The sequence below is a fragment of the Hyla sarda genome, chromosome 7 (genome assembly GCF_029499605.1).
Source record: "Hyla sarda isolate aHylSar1 chromosome 7, aHylSar1.hap1, whole genome shotgun sequence".
Taxonomy (NCBI): domain Eukaryota; kingdom Metazoa; phylum Chordata; class Amphibia; order Anura; family Hylidae; genus Hyla; species Hyla sarda.
Genome location: NC_079195.1, coordinates 111,801,456 through 111,825,542, shown reverse-complemented (window position 1 = coordinate 111,825,542; position 24,087 = coordinate 111,801,456). Strand labels below are relative to the sequence as shown.

The 24,087-nt window shown below is 45.9% G+C and overlaps 1 long non-coding RNA gene across 1 annotated transcript in view; it reads left to right on the top strand.

Annotated features, from left to right (window-relative positions):
* Nucleotides 1–20,486: 20,486 nt before the first annotated feature.
* LOC130282330 (uncharacterized) overlaps nucleotides 20,487–24,087 on the top strand; it is a 46,246-nt gene continuing 42,645 nt past the window's right edge. Inside the window, exon 1 of the long non-coding RNA XR_008846344.1 lies at nucleotides 20,487–20,711. This is a non-coding gene — a long non-coding RNA (uncharacterized LOC130282330). The remainder of the gene's footprint in view (nucleotides 20,712–24,087) is intronic.

Here is a 24,087-nt window from a genome sequence, read left to right as displayed (position 1 = left end):
GTCACTGACATCTCGCGCGTGCACCCATAGTAACAGAGCAGAGCGGAGCAGTGAGGAGGACACACGCGCATGGTAAATGACCAGCGACACGTCATTTTCAGTGTTCCGACCATCCAACCTCCGGTCCAGGGACCTACTGCTGTGGCCCATAGGCCATAGCAGTAGATTGTGTCCCCGGAGTGGGGGTCGGAATACTGAAGTGGGGCAGTAAACAGGCATACAGCCTCCAGCCATACACTGTATATGGCTGAAGGCTGAATGTCTGTGGGGGAACTGTACTGCACCTAATGTGGGGGACTATACTGCACCTAATGTGGGGGAACTATACTGCACCTAATGTGGGGGAACTATACTGCACCTAATGTGGGATACTATACTGCGCCTAATGTGGGGGAACTATACTGCACCTAATGTGGGGAAAGTATACTGCATCTAATGTGGGGAACTATACTGCACCCAATGTGGGGGAGCTATACTGCACCTAATGTGGGGGAACTATACTGCACCTAATGTGGGGGACAATACTGCACCTAATGTCGGGAACTATACTGCACGTAAGGTGGGTAACTATACTGCACCTAATGATGAAGACTATACTGCCAAACTAGTGTGGAGGACTATACTGCCAAACTAGTGTGGAGGACTATACTGCCAACCTAATGTGGGGAACTATATTGCCAACCTAATGTGGGGAACTATACTGCCAACCTAATGTGGGGGACTATACTGCACCTAATGTGGGGTAGCTATACTGCACCTAATGTGAGGGAATCATACTGCACCTAATGTGAGGGAACTATACTGCCAACCTAATGTGGGGGAACTGTACTGCACCTAATGTGGGGGAACTGTACTGCACCTAATGTGGGGGAACTGTACTGCACCTAATGTGGGGGAACTGTACTGCACCTAATCTGGGGGAACTATACAGCACCTTATCTGGGGGAACTGTACTGCACACCTAATGTGGGGGATTGTATTGCACACGTAATGTGGGGGAACTGTACTGCACACCTAATGTGGGGGAACTGTACTGCACCTAATGTGGGGGAACTATACTACACCTAATGTGGGGGAACTGTACTGCACACCTAATGTGGGGGAACTGTAGTGCACACCTAATGTGAGGGAACTGTACTGCACATTTAATGTGCGGGGACTTGTACTGCCAACAATAATGTGCGGACACTTCTACTGCACCTAATCTGGGGGAACTACAACCTAAAGTGGGGGAACTATACTGCACCTAATGTGAAGGAACTGTCGGGGGGGGGGCATCATAAAGAAGTGCTCCGTCTTCCAGGCAGCCTTAATCTGGCCCTGACGGGGGGGGGGGGGGGGGGCGACGACAGCATTGTATTAAGTGGAGGGGAACAGGGGTGGGATACAGCAGTTTATTAGGGGGGGCCGGGGGGATCAGCATTGTATTAGGGGGAGGGGTGGATCAGCATTGTATTAGGGGGCTGGGAGGAGTGATCAGCAGTGTATTAGGGAGATGGCAGCAGGGTTTTTGGCGGATGAAAAGGGAGGGGGGTCAGCATTGTATTAGGGGGATGGGGGAATAAGCATTGTATTGGGGGATGGGGAAATCAGCATTGTATTAGGGAGATGGGGAAATCAGCATTGTATTAGGGGGATGGGGGAATCAGCATTGTATTAGGGGGAGAGGGGGATCAGCATTGTATTAGTGGGAGAGGAGATCAGCATGGTATTAGGGGGAGGGTGGATCAGCATTGTATTAGGGGGATGGGAGGGGGATCAGCAGTGTATTAGGGGAATGGGAGGGAGGTCAGCAGTGTATTAGGGGGATGGGAGAGGAATGGGGTCAGCATTAGGGCGAGGGAAGGGGAACAGCAGTGTATTAGGGGGGATGGGAGAGGAGGGGAACAGCAGTGTATTAGGGGGAGGGGATCAGCAGTATAACAGGGGGAGGGGGGTCGGCATTGTATTAGTGGGGGGTCTGCAGTGTATTTGATTAGGGAGTTAGCATTGTATTAGAGCTCAGGAGGGGAGTCAGCATTGTATTAGAGCACAGGAAAGAGTGGAGGATGGGAAACATCTGACATGGGATTTTGAGATGAGGCATTTTTAGATTATATTATGTAGGGGTCTAAAGTTAGGCAACTTGGGCTGTGGTGATTATATATATTTTTTTATATATTCAAAACATGTTTTATTGAAAGTAAACAGTAAAACAAAAACTCCAGTGCAGCGCATCATGTACAGAAAGTGAATACTGGGTCATATAATATCGACACATAGGCCAAAAGAGCAACAATCATCGCAGAATGGAAAATAACAAATACAGGCCAACATGGTGGGTCATCAAATCCGTGATTATATATTTTAATATTATATATATTTGTGGGGAAGGAAATGTAAATAGGTTGAGGGAGAAAGACTAGGGTGATGGGTGTAGAAGAGTGTAGATGGGTGACAGGTGGGTGTAGGGGGTGACAGAGGGGTGGACAAGGGTGACAAAGGGACAGAACAGATGGACATAGGTGACAAGGTTGTGGCCAGTGGGGTGGAGAATGGGGGGTCGGGGGGGGGTGAACATGGGTGACATAGGGGTGGCCAAGGTGTACATGGGAGACAGGGGGTTAGAAGGGTGGACAAGGGTGACAAGGGGGTAAAGTAAGGGTGGACAGGAGGGACAAAGGGACAGAGGGGAGAATAGGGAATGGACATGGGTGACAGAGAGGTAGATGTGGGGGGGGGTTTGGGGGTTGTCAGAAGGGTGGATGGAGATGGTGAACATAGGTAACAGGGGTTGGAAAGGGTTGGCCAAGGTAGACATTGATGACAAGAGGGTGGACTCGGGAGAAATGGGGGTGGACATGGGAGACGGGGGGGGGGGGGGGCGGGAGTTAACAGGGGTGAACAAGGATGACAAGGGGAATAAAAGAGGGTGGACAGAGGGGTAAAACAATTAATAAAATAATTCAACGCCCCCCCTTTCAGAATTAAAGGGCATACATTCCTATTACATGATTAACTGTTTTATATATTATAAAAAAATGTGATAAAATATTTTATAAAAAAAAGTATTTAAAATGTACAAAATATTTTAAGTAAGAAAAAATAATAATCTAGATCCCAATGTGTTCCTTTATTTATTTATTTTGTGTTCCCTTTTCTTATGTGGTTTCATAATCCCTGAGATAAGTAGTTCTGGCCCTAGAGTGTTATATATATTAGCGTCTGTAGCATGTATAAGGAGCATGTTATCATACCGGTGTCTTTTTACAGGTGACTGATGCCCGGTGAGAAGGTGAACGTGACATATACCCTCATCAGCTGCAAGAAAGGAACCACGAGACAGGTAATTAATATTTATATTAATTACTGATAACGATCAGGCTAGATGTAAAATCTAGACCTGTAGAGATGTTTTAGTCTCTCCCTTATACATGAAGATATATGTGTTGTTAATAAGTATATCGTCTATGAACAGCTTCTTATATAACACAACCTTGTCTCAGGTACAGAGATTAGCAACATTTATGATCCTTAGTCTCTGTTTTTTATTTGTAGGAATCCCCTTTAACAATATTTTTATTTTTTTTAATCAGAAAGATTTATTAAGGTTTTTGCTTAGTTTTTGACAAAACATAAAAAACACACATGAACAAATCTAAACAACCCCCCATCCCTTCCCCCCACCCCCACGAATGACACCTACCTCCAGGTTCTTATGACAAATATAAACTAGAGCATCATGTTATAACCCTATGTAGCAGTTGCCAAAAAAGAAAAGAAAAAGATAAGCGTTGGAAGACACATTAGGAGTAGGAGAATATTAAACCAGGCTATAAGGGAAGGAAATTAAGAAAAAGAAAAATGATGATCGAACAACACGGCCAGGGTTTCTATGGCTATAGCAAAAAGAAAAGGGGACAGGGGACACCCCTGGCGCATGCCTCTACCCAGGGGAAAAGAGTGGGAGATTAGACCGTTAGTCCTGATTCTGGCCCCGGAGCCGCGTATAAGAACTGAACCCATTTCAGAAATTGAAGACCGAAGCCCATATGACGCAAAAGTTTAATATTTGAACATAACAATGAGATTGGTCGGTAAGAACCCACCAAAAGTGAATCTTTCCCAGGCTTCAGCAATAGTACTATAATAATGCCTCTGACATAGAAGAAGTTAAGCCCCTCTCAACTTCAGCAGCCTGCAGAACTACTAGTAACTAATGAAGCAGTAAATCACTATATTGTTTAAGATATTCATTGGGTAGCCCATCCACCCCTGATGACTTGGTGATTTTGCAAATTACCCAGGGCCTCCTCCAACTCTCTCAAAGTATGTTCAGGAAGTCTCTCTGGGTCTGCGACAGGGCTGCCACCGGGATAGAGGAAACAAATTGATACACAGTAACATCATCATAAAACAATTTGGAGGAATACGTCTCCTCATAAAAGGAGACCAACACACCAAGAATTTTAGCATCTTCCTGCACCAGAGACCCAGCACCATTGCAGAGAAAGAGAATGGCCATGGACCCCTGCTGCACCCGAATCATATGTGCCAATAAACGGCCATTGCTTTCCCCACTTTCAAAATATTGCTGCTGCTGAAAAAAACCTTTATTATCCGACCATATGCAGTAGATGTCATCCAGTAGAGTACTCAAAGACTGCCAGCGAACCTGAACAGCACCAGATGGACTCCCAAGGAACTCCCTCTCAGCAGAAAGCACCTGCAATTGCAACAACTCCTGTATTCCTTGATTCTTCAATCTACATGTGGTAATGTCTCTAATAAACACTACCCGGACAAAAGCCTTCAGAGAATCCCACACTACCCCCAGCGAAGCTGAGCCACAATTAATTTCCAGGAAAGATTCAATATCCGCTACCAGGGTGTGGCCTATTGTGGGTACCTGAAACCAGAAGGGATTAAGATGCCACAAGGACCCCCACAAGAACTGAAGTTAAGGTGTACATGAATAGGAGAATGATCCAATAAATGAAAGGGGAGATATTCCACCAACGCCACCCATGGGAAGAACAGGTCATAACCCAGCGCTAAATCAATACGTGACAGAGTACCATGGGAACTAGAGTAGCAGGGATACTGCCTACCTGCAGAATTGCACCGACTCCATAAGTCAACCCACCCAGCTTCCTCTACAAACCTAGTCAGACCGGTAACAGAAAACTCTATAGGGGCCCCTCTACCCCCAAATTAATCTATGAACGGATTCAAAAGATTATTGAAATCTCCTACCGGAAGAAGGAGCACATCTGGCAGGGAAGAGATAAAGGACACCACCCTCCTTAATACATCACTAGAATATGGGGGAGGGATATATTGCAGCCAATATAAAAGGCACATGGCAAAATTCGCCATAAAGGCACACAAAGCGACCATCAGGGTTAATCAAACTAGAAAAACACTTAATAAGAATATTACTGTGAATAAGAACACTGACAAAAAATTTGCGTGGCGCCCCTACTTAAGTTGAAGAGTAAAGAAAAAAAAAGGGGAGAGAGTCGCAATGCACAATGTGGGGGAACTGTACTGCACACCTAATGTGGGGGAACTGTACTGCACACCTATTGTGGGGGAACTGAACTGCACACCTAATGTGTGGGGACTTGTACTGCCAACCTAATGTGCGGGGACTTATACTGCACCTAATCTGGGGGAACTACAACCTAATGTGGGGGAGCTATACTGCACCTAATGCAGGGTAATTGTCGGGGGGGGGGGGTGGGCATCATAATGAAGTGCTCCGTCTTCCACGCAGCCTTAAACTGGCCCGGGGGGGGGGACAGCATTGTATTAAGTGGAGGGGGACAGGGGTGGGATACTGCAGTGTATTAGGGGGGCTGGGGGGAATCAGCATTGTATTAGGGGGAGGGGTGGATCAGAAATGTATTAGGGGAGATGGAAGGGGGATCAGCAGTGTGTTAGGGGGGATGGGAGGGGGATCAGCAGTGTATTAGGGGGGATGGCAGCAGTGTTTTGGGGGGATGGAAGGGGAGGGGGTCTGCATTGTATTAGGGGAGGGGGTGATCAGTATTGTATTAGGTGGATGGGGGAATAAGCATTGTATTAGGGGGATGGGGAGATCAGCATTGTATTAGAGGGATGGGGGAATCAGCATTGTATTAGGCGGAGGGGGGATCAGCATTGTATTAGGGGGAGAGGGGTTCAGCATTGTATTAGGGGGAGGGGCGATCAGCATGGTATTAGGGGGAGGGTGGATCAGCATTGTATTAGGTGAGAAGGGATCAGCATTGTATTAGGGGGGATGGGAGGGGGATCAGCAGTGTATTAGGGGGATGGGAGGGGGATCAGCAGTGTATTAGGGGGGATGGGAGAGGAAGGGGGTCAGCATTAGGGGAGGGGAGGGAAAAAGCAGTGTATTAGGGGGGATGGGAGAGGAGGGGAACAGCAGTGTATTAGGGGGGGGGGCTGTAGTAAATTAGGGGGAGGGAATCTGCAGTGAATTAGTGGGGGGGTCTGCAGTGTATTTGATTAGGGAGTTAGCATTGTATTAGAGCTAAGGTGTGTAGAGGAGTGTACAGGTGTGTAGAGGAGTCTACATGGGTGATAAAGTGGTGTATATGGGTGACAGAGGGGTGATGGGGGTGTAGAGGAGTGTACATGGGTAACATAGGGGCAGGGCCGGACTGGCCTACCGGGAATACTGGGAAATTTCCCGATGGGCCACAGGCCCTGGGGCCGCTTTGGGATGTGGCTGCATTTTTGTCCCCATCCGGCGGCCGCCAGGGCCGGATCATCATTGGCGCTTATGGAGCGCCTGCTCCGGACCCTGTGCCCGCAGGGGGCACGCGTCACATTAGGGACATCCCTGTGTCCTGAAAAATCTTTTCAGGACACAAGGATGCCCCGGTTACCTCTCTGCGGCCCTGCGTTAACTTCAAAAACGCATGGGCCTCCGGGAGGTAGTGCAAGCAGGGACGTCATTGACATCTCGCGCGTGCACCCATAGTAACAGAGCAGAGCGGAGCAGTGAGGAGGACACACGCGCATGGTAAATGACCAGCGGCACGTCACCTTCAGTGTTCCGACCATCCAACCTCCGGTCCAGGGACCTACTGCTGTGGCCCATAGGCCATAGCAGTAGATTGTGACCCCGGAGTGGGGGTCGGAATACTGAAGTGGGGCAGTAAACAGGCATACAGCCTCCAGCCATACAGTGTATATGGCTGAAGGCTGAATGTCTGTGGGGGAACTGTACTGCACCTAATGTGGGGGGCTATACTGCACCTAATGTGGGGGAACTATACTGCACCTAATGTGGGGGAACTATACTGCACCTAATGTGGGATACTATACTGCACCTAATGTGGGGGAACTATACTGCACCTAATGTGGGGAAAGTATACTGCATCTAATGTGGGGAACTATACTGCACCCAATGTGGGGGAGCTATACTGCACCTAATGTGGGGGAACTATACTGCACCTAATGTGGGGGACAATACTGCACCTAATGTCGGGAACTATACTGCAAGTAATGTGGGGAACTATACTGCACCTAATGATGAAGACTATACTGCCAAACTAGTGTGGAGGACTATACTGCCAAACAAGTGTGGAGGACTATACTGCCAACCTAATGTGGGGAACTATATTGCCAACCTAATGTGGGGAACTGTACTGCCAACCTAATGTGGGGGAACTGTACTGCACCTAATGTGGGGGAACTGTACTGCACCTAATGTGGGGGAACTGTACTGCACCTAATGTGGGGGAACTGTACTGCACCTAATCTGGGGGAACTATACAGCACTAGTGTTGCTCGCGAATATTCGCAATTCGAATATTATTCGCGAATATCGCATATTCGCGAATTCGCGAATTTCGCGAATATAGCGCTATATATTCGTAATTACGAATATTCGTTTTTTTTTTTTTTTTTTTTCTTCACAGTACACATCACAGTGATCATCCCTCTCTGCTTCCAGCTTGTGTGGTGTAAAGAAGGCTGTAATACTACTGTGTGAGACTGGCGTGCGAAAATTCGCATATGCTAATTTTCGCATATGCGAATTTTCGAGTATGATTTTCTATATGCTAATTTTCACATATGTTAATTTTCGCATACGCGAATTTACGCATATGCGAAAATAAAACGAGAATATAACGAATATGCGAATATTCGCGAATATATGACGAATATTCGCGAATATTCGCGAATTCGAATATGGCCTATGCCGCTCAACACTATACAGCATCTCATCTGGGGGAACTGTACTGCACACCTAATGTGGGGGGATTGTATTGCACACGTGATGTGGGGGAACTGTACTGCACAACTAATGTGGGGGAACTGTACTGCACCTAATGTGGGGGAACTATACTACACCTAATGTGGGGGAACTGTACTGCACACCTAATGTGGGGGAACTGTAGTGCACACCTAATGTGGGGGAACTGTACTGCACATCTAATGTGCGGGGACTTGTACTGCCAACAATAATGTGCGAGGACTTATACTGAACCTAATCTGGGGGAACTACAACCTAATGTGGGGGAACTATACTGCACATAATGTGAAGGAACTGTCGGGGGGGGGGGCATCATAAAGAAGTGCTCCGTCTTCCAGGCAGCCTTAATCTGGCCCTGACGAGGGGGGGGGACACAACAGCATTGTATTAAGTGGAGGGGAACAGGGGTGGGATACAGCAGTTTATTAGGGGGGGCCGGGGGGATCAGCATTGTATTAGGGGGAGGGGTGGATCAGCATTGTATTAGGGGGGATGGGAGGAGTGATCAGCAGTGTATTAGGGAGATGGCAGCAGGGTTTTTGGGGGATGAAAAGGGAGGGGGGTCAGCATTGTATTAGGGGGATGGGGGAATAAGCATTGTATTGGGGGATGGGGAAATCAGCATTGTATTAGGGAGATGGGGAAATCAGCATTGTATTAGGGGGATGGGGGAAACAGCATTGTATTAGGGGGAGAGGGGATCAGCATTGTATTAGGGGGAGAGGAGATCAGCATGGTATTAGGGGGAGGGTGGATCAGCATTGTATTAGGGGGATGGGAGGGGGATCAGCAGTGTATTAGGGGAATGGGAGGGAGGTCAGCAGTGTATTAGGGGGATGGGAGAGGAATGGGGTCAGCATTAGTGGGAGGGAAGGGGAACAGCAGTGTATTAGGTGGGATGGGAGAGGAGGGGAACAGCAGTGTATTAGGGGGAGGGGATTAGCAGTATAACAGGGGGAGAGGGGGTCGGCATTGTATTAGTGGGGGGTCTGCAGTGTATTTGATTAGGGAGTTAGCATTGTATTAGAGCTCAGGAGGGGAGTCAGCATTGTATTAGAGCACAGGAAAGAGTGGAGGATGGGAAACATCTGACATGGGATTTTGAGATGAGGCATTTTTAGATTATATTATGTAGGGGTCTAAAGTTAGGCAACTTGGGCTGTGGTGATTATATATATTTTTTTATATATTCAAAACATGTTTTATTGAAAGTAAACAGTAAAACAAAAACTCCAGTGCAGCGCATCATGTACAGAAAGTGAATACTGGGTCATATAATATCGACACATAGGCCAAAAGAGCAACAATCATCGCAGAATGGAAAATAACAAATACAGGCCAACATGGTGGGTCAGCAAATCCGTGATTATATATTTTAATATTATATATATTTGTGGGGAAGGAAATGTAAATAGGTTGAGGGAGAAAGACTAGGGTGATGGGTGTAGAAGAGTGTAGATGGGTGACAGGTGGGTGTAGGGGGTGACAGAGGGGTGGACAAGGGTGACAAAGGGACAGAACAGATGGACATAGGTGACAAGGTTGTGGCCAGTGGGGTGGAGAATGGGGGGTCGGGGGGGGTGAACATGGGTGACATAGGGGTGGCCAAGGTGTACATGGGAGACAGGGGGTTAGAGGGGTGGACAAGGGTGACAAGGGGGTAAAATAAGGGTGGACAGGAGTGACAAAGGGACAGAGGGGAGAATAGGGAATGGACATGGGTGACAGAGAGGTAGATGTGGGGGGGGTTGGGGGTTGTCAGAAGGGTGGACGGAGATGGTGAACATAGGTAACAGGGGTTGGAAAGGGTTGGCCAAGGTAGACATTGATGACAAGAGGGTGGACTCGGGAGAAATGGGGGTGGACATGGGAGACGGGGGGGGGGGCGCGAGTTAACAGGGGTGGACAAGGATGACAAGAGGAATAAAAGAGGGTGGACAGAGGGGTAAAACAATTAATAAAATAATTCAACGCCTTTCAGAATTAAAGGGCATACATTCCTATTACATGATTAACTGTTTTATATATTATAAAAAAAATTGATAAAATATTTTATAAAAAAAAGTATTTAAAATGTACAAAATATTTTAAGTAAGAAAAAATAATAATCTAGATCCCAATGTGTTCCTTTATTTATTTATTTTGTGTTCCCTTTTCTTATGTGGTTTCATAATCCCTGAGATAAGTAGTTCTGGCCCTAGAGTGTTATATATATTAGCGTCTGTAGCATGTATAAGGAGCATGTTATCATACCGGTGTCTTTTTACAGGTGACTGATGCCCGGTGAGAAGGTGAACGTGACATATACCCTCATCAGCTGCAAGAAAGGAACCACGAGACAGGTAATTAATATTTATATTAATTACTGATAACGATCAGGCTAGATGTAAAATCTAGACCTGTAGAGATGTTTTAGTCTCTCCCTTATACATGAAGATATATGTGTTGTTAATAAGTATATCGTCTATGAACAGCTTCTTATATAACACAACCTTGTCTCAGGTACAGAGATTAGCAACATTTATGATCCTTAGTCTCTGTTTTTTATTTGTAGGAATCCCCTTTAACAATATTTTTATTTTTTTTAATCAGAAAGATTTATTAAGGTTTTTGCTTAGTTTTTGACAAAACATAAAAAACACACATGAACAAATAAAAACAACCCCCCATCCCTTCCCCCCACCCCCACGAATGACACCTACCTCCAGATTCTTATGACAAATATAAACTAGAGCACCATGTTATAACCCTATGTAGCAGTCGCCAAAAAAGAAAAGAAAAAGATAAGCGTTGGAAGACACATTAGGAGTAGGAGAATATTAAACCAGGCTATAAGGGAAGGAAATTAAGAAAAAGAAAAATGATGATCGAACAACACGGCCAGGGTTTCTATGGCTATGGCAAAAAGAAAAGGGGACAGGGGACACCCCTGGCGCATGCCTCTACCCAGGGGAAAAGAGTGGGAGAGTAGACCATTAGTCCTGATTCTGGCCCCGGAGCCGCGTATAACAACTGAACCCATTTCAGAAATTGAAGACCGAAGCCCATATGACGCAAAAGTTTAATATTTGAACACAACAATGAGATTGGTCGGTAAGAACCCACCAAAAGTGAATCTTTCCCAGGCTTCAGCAATAGTACTATAATAATGCCTCTGACATAGAAGAAGTTAAGCCCCTCTCAACTTCAGCAGCCTGCAGAACTACTAGTAACTAATGAAGCAGTAAATCACTATATTGTTTAAGATATTCATTGGGTAGCCCATCCACCCCTGATGACTTGGTGATTTTGCAAATTACCCAGGGCCTCCTCCAACTCTCTCAAAGTATGTTCAGGAAGTCTCTCTGGGTCTGCGACAGGGCTGCCACCGGGATAGAGGAAACAAATTGATACACAGTAACATCATCATAAAACAATTTGGAGGAATACGTCTCCTCATAAAAGGAGACCAACACACCAAGAATTTTAGCATCTTCCTGCACAAGAGACCCAGCACTATTGCAGAGAAAGAGAATGGCCATAGACCCCTGCTGCACCCGAATCATACGTGCCAATAAACGGCCATTGCTTTCCCCACTTTCAAAATATTGCTGCTGCTGCTGCTGCTGAAAAAAACCTTTATTATCCGCCATGTGCAGTAGATGTCATCCAGTAGAGTACTCAAAGACTGCCAGCGAACCTGAACAGCACCAGATGGACTCCCAAGGAAATCCCTCTCTGCAGAAAGCACCTGCAATTGCAACAACTCCTGTATTCCTTGATTCTTCAATCTACATGTGGTAATGTCTCTAATAAACACACCCCGGACAAAAGCCTTCAGAGAATCCCACACTACCCCCAGCGAAGCTGAGCCACAATTAATTTCCAGGAAAGATTCAATATCCGCTACCAGGGTGTGGCCTATTGTGGGTACCTGAAACCAGAAGGGATTAAGATGCCACAAGGACCCCAACAAGAACTGAAGTTAAGGTGTACATGAATAGGAGAATGATCCAATAAATGAAAGGGGAGATATTCCACCAACGCCACCCATGGGAAGAACAGGTCATTACCCAGCGCTAAATCAATACGTGACAGAGTACCATGGGAACTAGAGTAGCAGGAATACTGCCTACCTGCAGAATTGCACCAACTCCATAAGTCAACCCACCTAGCTTCCTCTACAAACCTAGTCAGACCGGTAACAGAAGACTCTATAGGGGCCCCTCTACACCCAAATTAATCTATGGACGGATTCAAAAGATTATTGAAATCTCCTACCGGAAGAAGGAGCACATCTGGCAGGGAAGAGACAAAGGACACCACCATCCTTAATACATCACTAGAATATGGGGGAGGGATATATTGCAGCCAATATAAAAGGCACATGGCAAAATTCGCCATAAAGGCACACAAAGCGACCATCAGGGTTAATCAAACTAGAAAAACACTTAATAAGAATATTACTGTGAATAAGAACACTGACAAAAAATTTGCGTGGCACCCCTACCAAAGTTGAAGAGTAAAGAAAAAAAAGAGGGGAGAGAGTCGCAATGTACAATGTGGGGGAACTGTACTGCACACCTAATGTGGGGGAACTGTACTGCACACCTATTGTGGGGGAACTGTACTGCACACCTAATGTGTGGGGACTTGTACTGCCAACCTAATGTGCGGGGACTTATACTGCACCTAATCTGGGGGAACTACAACCTAATGTGGTGGAGCTATACCGCACCTAATGCGGGGCAATTGTCGGGGGAAGGGGCATCATAATGAAGTGCTCCGTCTTCCAGGCAGTCTTAATCTGGCCCGGGGGGGGGCAGCTTTGTATTAAGTGGAGGGGGACAGGGGTGGGATACTGCAGTGTATTAGGGGGGCTGGGGGGAATCAGCATTGTATTAGGGGGAGGGGTGGATCAGAAATGTATTAGGGGAGATGGGAGGGGGATCAACAGTGTGTTAGGGGGATGGGAGGGGGATCAGCAGTGTATTAGGGGGGATGGCAGCAGTGTTTTGGGGGGATGGAAGGGGAGGGGGTCTGCATTGTATTAGGGGGAAGGGGTGATCAGTATTGTATTAGGGGGATGGGGGAATAAGCATTGTATTAGGGGGATGGGGAGATCAGCATTGTATTAGAGGGATGGGGGAATCAGCATTGTATTAGGCGGAATGGGGATCAGCATTGTATTAGGGGAAGAGGGGTTCAGCATTGTATTAGGGGGAGGGGCGATCAGCATGGTATTAGGGGGAGGGTGGATCAGCATTGTATTAAGTGAGAAGGGATCAGCATTGTATTAGGGGGGATGGGAGGGGGGATCAGCAGTGTATTAGGGGGATGGGAGGGGGATTAGCAGTGTATTAGGGGGGATGGGAGAGGAAGGGGGTCAGCATTAGGGGAGGGGAGGGAAAAAGCAGTGTATTAGGGGGGATGGGAGAGGAGGGGAACAGCAGTGTATTAGGGGGGGGGTGTAGTAAATTAGGGGGAGGGAATCTGCAGTGAATTAGTGGGGGGGTCTGCAGTGTATTTGATTAGGGAGTTAGCTTTGTATTAGAGCTAAGGTGTGTAGAGGAGTGTACAGGTGTGTAGAGGAGTGTACATGGGTGATAAAGTGGTGTATATGGGTGACAGAGGGGTGTTGGGGGTGTAGAGGAGTGTACATGGGTAACATAGGGGCAGGGCCGGACTGGCCTACCGGGAAATTTCCCGTTGGGCCACAGGCCCTGGGGCCGCTTTGAGATGTGGCTGCATTTTTGTCCCCATCCGGCGGCCGCCAGGGCCGGATCATCATTGGCGCTTATGGAGCGCCTGCTCCGGACCCTGTGCCCGCAGGGGGCACACGTCACATTAGGGACATCCCTGTGTCCTGAAAAATCTTTTCAGGACACAAGGATGCCCCGGTTACCTCTCTGCGGCCCTGCGTTAACTTCAAAAACGCATGGGCCTCCGGCAGGTAGTGCAAGCAGGGACGTCACTGACATCTCGTGCGTGCGCCCATAGTAACAGAGCAGAGCGGAGCAGTGAGGAGGACATACGCGCATGGTAAGTGACCAGCGGCACGTCACCTTCAGTGTTCCGACCATCCAACCTCCGGTCCAGGGACCTACTGCTGTGGCCCATAGGCCATAGCAGTAGATTGTGACCCCGGAGTGGAGGTCGGAATATTGAAGTGGGGCAGTAAACAGGCATACAGCCTCCAGCCATACACTGTATATGGCTGAAGGCTGAATGTCTGTGGGGGAACTGTACTGCACCTAATGTGGGGGACTATACTGCACCTAATGTGAGGGAACTATACTGCACCTAATGTGGGGGAACTATACTGCACCTAATGTGGGGAAAGTATACTGCATCTAATGTGGGGAACTATATTGCACCCAATGTGGGGGAGCTATACTGCACCTAATGTGGGGGAACTATACTGCACCTAATGTGGGGGAACTATACTGCACCTAATGTGGGGGACAATACTGCACCTAATGTTGGGAACTATACTGCACGTAATGTGGGGAACTATACTGCACCTAATGATGAAGACTATACTGCCAAACTAGTGTGGAGGACTATACTGCCAAACTAGTGTGGAGGAATATACTGCCAACCTAATGTGGGGAACTACATTGCCAACCTAATGTGGGGAACTATACTGCCAACCTAATGTGGGGGACTATACTGCACCTAATGTGGGGAAGCTATACTGCACCTAATGTGAGGGAATTATACTGCACCTAATGTGAGGGAACTATACTGCCAACCTAATGTGGTCGAACTGTACTGCACCTAATGTGGGGGAACTGTACTGCACCTAATGTGGGGGAACTGTACTGCACCTAATATGGGGGAACTATACAGCACCTAATGTGGGGGGACTGTACTGCACACCTAATGTGGGGGGACTGTATTGCACACGTAATGTGTGGGGACTGTACTGCACACCTAATGTGGGGGAACTGTACTGAACCTAATGTGGGGGAACTGTACTGCACCTAATGTGGGGGAACTGTACTGCACCTAATGTGGGGGAACTGTACTGCACCTAATCTGGGGGAACTGTACTGCACCTAATATGGGGGAACTATACAGCCCCTAATCTGGGGGAACTGTACTGCACACCTAATGTGGGGGGACTGTATTGCACACGTAATGTGGGGGAACTGTACTGCACACCTAATGTGGGGGAACTGTACTGCACCTAATGTGGGGGAACTATATTACACCTAATGTGGGGGAACTGTACTGCACACCTAATGTGGGGGAACTGTACTGCACACCTAATGTGGGGGAACTGTACTGCACATCTAATGTGCGGGGACTTGTACTGCCAACAATAATGTGCGGGGACTTATACTGCACCTAATCTGAGGGAACTACAACCTAATGTGGGGGAACTATACTGCACCTAATGTGAAGGAACTGTCGGGGGGGCATTATAAGGAAGTGCTCCGTCTTCCAGGCAGCCTTAATCTGGCCCTGGTGGGGGGGGGCAGCATTGTATTAAGTGGAGGGGAACAGGGGAGGGATACAGCAGTGTATTAGGGGGGCCGGGTGGATCAGCATTGCATTAGGGGGAGGGGTGGATCAGCATTGTATTAGGGGGGATGGGAGGAGGGATCAGCAGTGTATTAGGGGGATGGCAGCAGGGTTTTTGGGGGATGGAAAGGGAGGGGGGTCAGCATTGTATTAAGGGGATGGGGGAATAAGCATTGTATTGGGGGATGGGGAAATCAGCATTGTATTAGGGGGATGGGGAAATCAGCATTGTATTAGGGGGATGGGGGAATCAGCATTGTATTAGGGGGAGAGGGGATCAACATTGTATTAGGGGGAGAGGAGATCAGCATGGTATTAGGGGGAGGGTGGATCAGCATTGTATTAGGGGGATGGGAGGGGGATCAGCAGTGTATTAGGGGAATGGGAGGGAGGTCAGCAGTGTATTGGGGGGATGGGAGAGGAAGGGGGTCAGCATTAGGGGGAGGGGAGGGGAACAGCAGTGTATTAGGGGGGATGGGAGAGGAGGGGAACAGCAGTGTATTAGGGGGAGGGGATCAGCAGTATAACAGGGGGAGGGGGTCGGCATTGTATTAGTGGGGGGTCTGCAGTGTATTTGATTAGGGAGTTAGCATTGTATTAGAGCTCAGGAGGGGAGTTAGCATTGTATTAGAGCACAAGAAAGAGTGGAGGATGGGAAACATCTGACATGGAAATTTGATATGAGGCATTTTTAGATTATATTATGTAGGGGTCTAAAGTTAGGCAACTTGGGCTGTGGTGATTATATATATTTTTTTATATATTCAAAACATGTTTTATTGAAAGTAAACAGTAAAACAAAAACTCCAGTGCAGCGCATCATGTACAGAAAGTGAATACTGGGTCATATAATATCGACACATAGGCCAAAAGAGCAACAATCATCGCAGAATGGAAAATAACAAATACAGGCCAACATGGTGGGTCAGCAAATCCGTGATTATATATTTTAATATTATATATATTTGTGGGGAAGGAAATGTAAATAGGTTGAAGGAGAAAGACTAGGGTGATGGGTGTAGAAGAGTGTAGATGGGTTACAGGTGGGTGTAGGGGGTGACAGAGGGGTGGACAAGGGTGACAAAGGGACAGAACAGATGGACATAGGTGACAAGGTTGTGGCCAGTGGGGTGGAGAATGGGGGGTCGGGGGGGGGGGGTGAACATGGGTGACATAGGGGTGGCCAAGGTGGACATGGATGACAGGAGGGTGTACATGGGAGACAGGGGGTTAGAGGGGTGGACAAGGGTGACAAGGGGGTAAAATAAGGGTGGATAGGAGTGACAAAGGGACAGAGGGGAGAATAGGGAATGGACATGGGTGACAGAGAGGTAGATGTGGGGGGGGGGGGGTTGGGGGTTGTCAGAGGGGTGGACGGAGATGGTGAACATAGGTAACAGGGGTTGGAAAGGGTTGGCCAAGGTAGACATTGATGACAAGAGGGTGGACTCGGGAGAAATGGGGGTGGACATGGGAGACGGGGCAGCGACAGTTAACAGGGGTGAGGGGTGGACAAGGATGACAAGGGGAATAAAAGAGGGTGGACAGAGGGGTAAAACAATTAATAAAATAATTCAACGCCCCCCCCCCCCCCCACACTTTCAGAATTAAAGGGCATACATTCCTATTACATGATTAACTGTTTTATATATTATAAAAAAAATTAGATAAAATATTTTATTAAAAAAAAGTATTTAAAATGTACAAAATATTTTAAGTAAGATAAAATAATAATCTAGATCCCAATGTGTTCCTTTATTTATTCATTTTGTGTTCCCTTTTCTTATGTGGTTTCATAATCCCTGAGATAAGTAGTTCTGGCTCTAGAGTGTTATATATATTAGCGTCTGTAGCATGTATAAGGAGCATGTTATCATACCGGTGTCTTTTTACAGGTGACTGATGCCCGGTGAGAAGGTGAAAGTGACATGTACCCTCATCAGCTGCAAGAAAGGAACCACGAGACAGGTAATTAATATTTATATTAATTACTGATAACGATCAGGCTAGATGTAAAATCTAGACCTGTAGAGATGTTTTAGTCTCTCCCTTATACATGAAGATGTAATATGTGTTGTTAATAAGTATATCGTCTATGAACAGCTTCTTATATAACACAACCTTGTCTCAGGTACAGAGATTTGGAACATTTATGATCCTTAGTCTCTGTTTTTTATTTGTAGGAATCCCCTTTAACAATATTTTTATTTTTTTAATCAGAAAGATTTATTAAGGTTTTTGCTTAGTTTTTGACAAAATGTGGGTAACTATACTGCACCTAATTTGGAGAATTATACTGCACCTTATGTGGGCAAACTATACTGCACCTAATTTGGGGAAACTATACTGCACCTAATGTGGGGAAAGTATACTGCACCTAATGTGGGGAACTATACTGCACCTAATTTGGGGGAGCTATACTGCTCCTAATGTGGGGGAACTATACTGCACCTAATGTGGGGGACTATATCGCACCTAATGTGGGGAACTATACTGCACGTAATGTGGGGAACTATTCTGCACCTAATGTGGGGGACTAAACTGCCAACCTAGTGTGGGGGACTATACTGCCAACCTAATGTGGGTAACTATACTGCCAACCTAATATGGGGGACTATACTGCACCTAATGTGGGGAACTATACTGCCAACCTAATGTGGGGGAACTGTACTGCACCTAATGTGGGGGAACTGTACTGCACCTAATGTGGGGGAACTGTACTGCACCTAATGTGGGGAACTGTACTGCACCTAATGTGGGGGAACAGTACTGCACACCTAATGTGGGGGTCTGTACTGCACACCTAATGTGGGGGAACTGCACTGCACAACTAATGTGCAGGGACTTGTACTGCCAACCTAATGTTCGGGGACTTGTACTTCCAACCTAATGTGCGGGGACGTGTACTGCCAACCTAATGTGGGGGGGAATTGTACTGCCAACCTAATGTGCGGGGACTTGTACTGCACCTAATCTGGGGGAACTACAACCTAATGTGGGGGAACTATACTGCACCTAAAGTGGGGGAACTGTCGGGGGGGGGGCATCATAGTAAAGTGCTCCGTCTTCCAGGCAGCCTTAATCTGGCCCTGTTAGGGCGGGAGATATGTGGTCCATGGGAAGATGTATGTACCTGGTCGGGGGATTCCTGCTCTGTTCTGAGGGATACTATGTTTTCGAGTTTATCCATTCATCCTTATGACTTTCTGTCTTGTTTTGTTTATTGTTTACTAAAACATTTTTAATAAAAAAAATAAAAAAAAATGCTGGTGCAACCCCTAATTATTCATTTTTACAAGGGGTTAATAGAGAAAAAGCACACAAAAGCACACCAAATTTCTCTCGATTCTGGAAATGCCCCATATGTGGATGTAAAGTGTTGTGCGAGCGCAACAGAGGGCTTAGGAGGGAAGGAGGAACTTTGGGATTTTGGAGAGAGGATTTGGCTGGAATCGAAGTCGGGGGGCCATGTCACCTCTACACAGCCCCAATGGTGCCAGAACAGCGGAAACCCCCCCCCCCCCCCACAAGTAACCCCATTTTGGAAACTACGCCCCTCAAGAAATGTAGCAAGGGGTGCATTGAGCATTTACACCCCACTGGCACAGATTTTGGGAACAATGGCCTGTGCAAAAAAATTAAATTTAAAATTTTCACGGACCACTGTTCCAAAAATCTTTTAGACACCTGTGGGGTGTAAATTCTCACTGCACCCCTTGTTACGTTCCTTAAGGGGTGTAGTTTCCAAAAAGGGATAACATGTGGTGTGTTTTTTTAACGTTTATGTCAGAAGCCACCCCTGTGCAAATCACCAATTTAGGCTTCAATTGTACATGTGCTCTCTCACTCTTTAGCCATGTCGTGCGCCCACAGATCGCTTTGCGTCCACATATGGGGTATTTCCGTACTATCGAGAAATTGTTTTACAAATTTTGGGGGTCTTTTTCTCCTTTTACATCCTTGTGAAAATAAAAAGTATAGGAGAACACCAGCATGTTAATGTAAAAAAAAAAAATCGTACCCAGACTGTCCAGGCATGATGGGAGTTGTAGATTGGCAACATCTGAAGGGCCAGATGTTGCAGAATTACAATGCCCAGCATGTCTGGGCATGCTGGGAATTGTAGCTTTGCAACATCTGGAGGTCTATAGTTTAGAGACCACTGTAGAGTGGTCTCCAAACTCTGCCCCTCCAGATGTTGCAAAACTACAACTCCCAGCATGCCAGGACTGTCCAGGCATGCTGGGAGTTGTAGTTCTGCAACATCTGAAGGGCCAGATCTTACAGAACTACCTGGACTTCCATGGGCAGGCAGAGCGGGGGATCTGAACTTTATTCCCTCCCACCCCCTCCTGCCATTGGTCGATCAGTCCTGACTGACCAATGGTAGGAGATAGGAGGAGGTGGCACCCCGATCACCCTTATTTTCTGGGCCATCAGGTCACCAGAGACCCGATTAGCCTGGAAAAAACATGATTTGCCGGTCAAAATTGACCGGCGAATCACGACGCTCATGGTCTCAGGATCCCCCTAGGCGATGTGCCGGGATGGCTGCTGATAGATAGCAGTAGTCCCGTTCTGATCACTGGCCAGTGAGCAGCAGGGATCGGAAATACGGAGGGTGTACAAGTATGCCCTATCATCGTTAAGTATCATGATGCAAGGGCGTACCTGTACGCCCACCGTCCCCAACAGGTTAATATTTTGTCTTGTAAAATGTTAGATATCACAATGGAAGCCTAACAGATCCCATTGAAATTAACAATATAAAATCATACAGTGGCCTTACTGGCTTTCTTTGTTAATCTTCCCTTATGACATCACACATGTGACATCATCAAGTGTATGGAGCTATCTGTACCAGCCACTAGTACAGTCCAGGCCTAAGCTATCAGAGGGAGTGCACATAAAGAGCAGGAGATGAGGAAAAGGACAAGATGACACAGGAGAGGTACAGAAATCCTAAATATTGCTCAGAATACATCTAGAATTCTAGACTTGCAAATGATGACTAGATCTAATGAATATAATGTGTCAAAATCATAATGTTAATTGTATTAAATCTAATTATTTAACTAGACACTTTGCTGATGTTCCCAAATGACCAAGTATATATTGTTTATTCAATTTTATTACACAAAAAGTTGGGGTGTAAGTACTGTATGGGTATATTAAGTCTAATGGGGGGTGACAGGGAAGTAATATGAGTTCTCTGACCTTTAATATGACCTCCTGTTATAACCTAAAATAAGAATTTAGGCTGAATGTATATTTCACTATTATAATGCTGGATTTCATGTATGACTATTAATACTGAATCATAAAAAGAAATGCATACATTGAATTCTCTTTAACAGGATTGTCCCAGAGAGCAAATTTGGTAAAATCAAATGTGTGCCCCATACATATATGGAAAGGGGAACAAATGTGCTGTTTTTAAGGAAAATAACTTATATCCCTGTAGAGTTCTTCTCCCCCATGGATTTGATCAAGTAGTTTCCTCTCTGAGCTCTAACCCTACTGTTGCCAGGCAACAGAGCACACACTTTCCCACAATCCCCCTTACTTATAAGCTCAGTGGAGACAAACTGCCATTACCTTTAGGAGACTGCAGGTGAACTGATCATGTGTTACCCCCGCCATAGTGGGACGTAACCAAGGGCAACAGTTATCAAAACAATGCGGGTACATGGAGGATTAGTAATCTTATTTCTATCACTGAGATAGATAGATAGATAGATAGATAGATAGATAGATGAAGAAAAAGATCACTGCAGCACTCGAAGGGTAGTGGAAAATTGTGGGTAGTGTTTTTTCCATCACAAGTACAAGGCAATGTTTCAGCTTCTAGCAAGCAGCCTTTTTCTTCTATGTGAATTTGGAGCTGATTTGCACCCACTTACTATTTCTCTTATGGTGTGCTTCTACCTTCTTTTCTATCTATCTATCTATCTATCTATCTATCTATCTATCTATCTATCTATTTAGGGCATAGATCAGTGTTTCCTGAACAGGTTGCCTCCAGCTGTTGCAAAATTACGACTCCCAGGCTGGGAGTTGTAGTTTTGCAACCGCTGGAGGCACCCTAGTTGGGAAACACTGAGATAGATAGATAGATAGATAGGGAATAGATATTGGACATAGATCAATGTTTCCTATCCAGGGCGACTCCAGCATGCTGGAAGTTGTAGTTTTGCAACAGCTGGAGACACCCTTTTCAACTGTGGTAGCGGGGTGTGATGAGGGCACATGTTGTTACCATAGGGGCAGATGGCAATAACCCCTTGTATTCATAACATGAGGGCGTGGTTTAGCCTAAAACCACCCTGTGCTAGTCAGTTAGGGAAGCTGATTAGGACCACAGTGGCAAAATCACAGAGTCTCAATCAGCTGAGAGGAAGGCTGAAGGGGCCCTACCTGGCTCAGTGCCGTCAGATTGGCGCTCCAAGAATATAGGCAGCCTGTATAAATAGAACACCAATAACACTGATCAATGCTCTGCTATAGTATAGCATTGTTCAGTGTTTGCAAACAAAAGGTCTCATGTGACAGTCCCCTATAGGGACTTAAAATGGTGAGAAAACTTTAATATAGGACTCAGGGCTTTTTCATTTTTGCACTTTTGCACAGTTTTTTTTCCTCCTCATCTTTTAAAAATCCTACAGAACTATATGAGGGCTTGTATTTTTTGCCACCAATTTTGCTTTGGAATGACATCAATCATTTGTCCAGAATTGCTGAGTTTTGGTCACTTCATATATAAAAATTAATTTAAAAAAATGATCAAAAAGTCCAATCTGAACAAGATTGGTACTGAAAAAAACTACAGATCATTGCCTCATATATCCCTATATACAGAAAAATAAGAGTTATAGGCAGGGGTGTAGCTAGAAACCTCAGGGCCCCGGTGCGAAAAATTGCCCTGGGCCCCTCTACCACCTGACGACCCACTTCCCCAATTCCGGACGACCCCATACTCAGCTGCGCAAAGATAACAGTGACTACAGCACTGATCGGACACAGTCAGGAGAATACACAATGATATCACTGACCTGAGTGACGTCTTCTCTGTTGTCTTTTTTTTTATTCTTCATCTGGTCCAGACGTCAGGACGTCTTCCAGCTCCATCTTCTCTGCAGAGTCTGACACCCGGACATCATAGGCTCCTCACTTTGTCAGTAGATCCTCATCCTCTGTATGAAGACAATAATCATTATTATTATTGTACCCCCTGAATATCATACTGCCACCTACTGTACCCCTTGAATAAAATACTGCCTCCTACTGTACCGCCTGAATATAATATTGTCACCTACTGTACTCCCTGAAAAGAATACTTCCACACACTGTATCCCCTGAATATAATACTGTCACCCACTGTACCCCCTGAATACTGCCTCCTACTGTTCCCCCTGAATATAATACTGCCACCTACTTTACCTCCTAAATATAATACTGCCTCTGACTGTACTCCCTGAATAAAATACTACCACTCACTGTACCCCTGAATATAATACTGCCTCCTACTGTACCCCCTGAATATAATGCTGCCACATACAGTACATACATACATCATTCATACATACAGTACATACACACATCATACATACACACATCGCCTCCGCCCCTACACACATGCATAATACATACATACACATCATACACACATTATGCATACACATATCATACATACACCCGCCGCCTCCAGATCTCCCCCCATCCCCGCATAATACATCTCCACACATCATACGTACAGTACATACACATCATTCATACATCATTCATACATCATACATACAGTACACACAAACACACACATCATTCATACATCATACATACAGTACAAACACACATCATTCCAACATCATACATACAGTACACACACACACCATTCCTACATCATACATACAGTACACACATACACACCCCCACACTATTCCTACATCATACATACAGTACATACACACACATACCATTCCTACATCATACATACAGTACACACACACACACACACACATACCATTTTTACATCATACATACAGTACATACACACACATCATTCATACCATTCCTACATCATACATACAGTACACACACATCATTTATACATCATACATACAGCACACACACATCATTCATACATCATACATACAGTACACACCCACCATTCCTACATCATACATACAGTACACACACACACACCATTCCTACATCATACATACAGTACACACACACACCATTCCTACATCATACATACAGTACACACAAACACCATTTCTACATCATACATACAGTACACACACCCACACCATTTCTACATCATACAT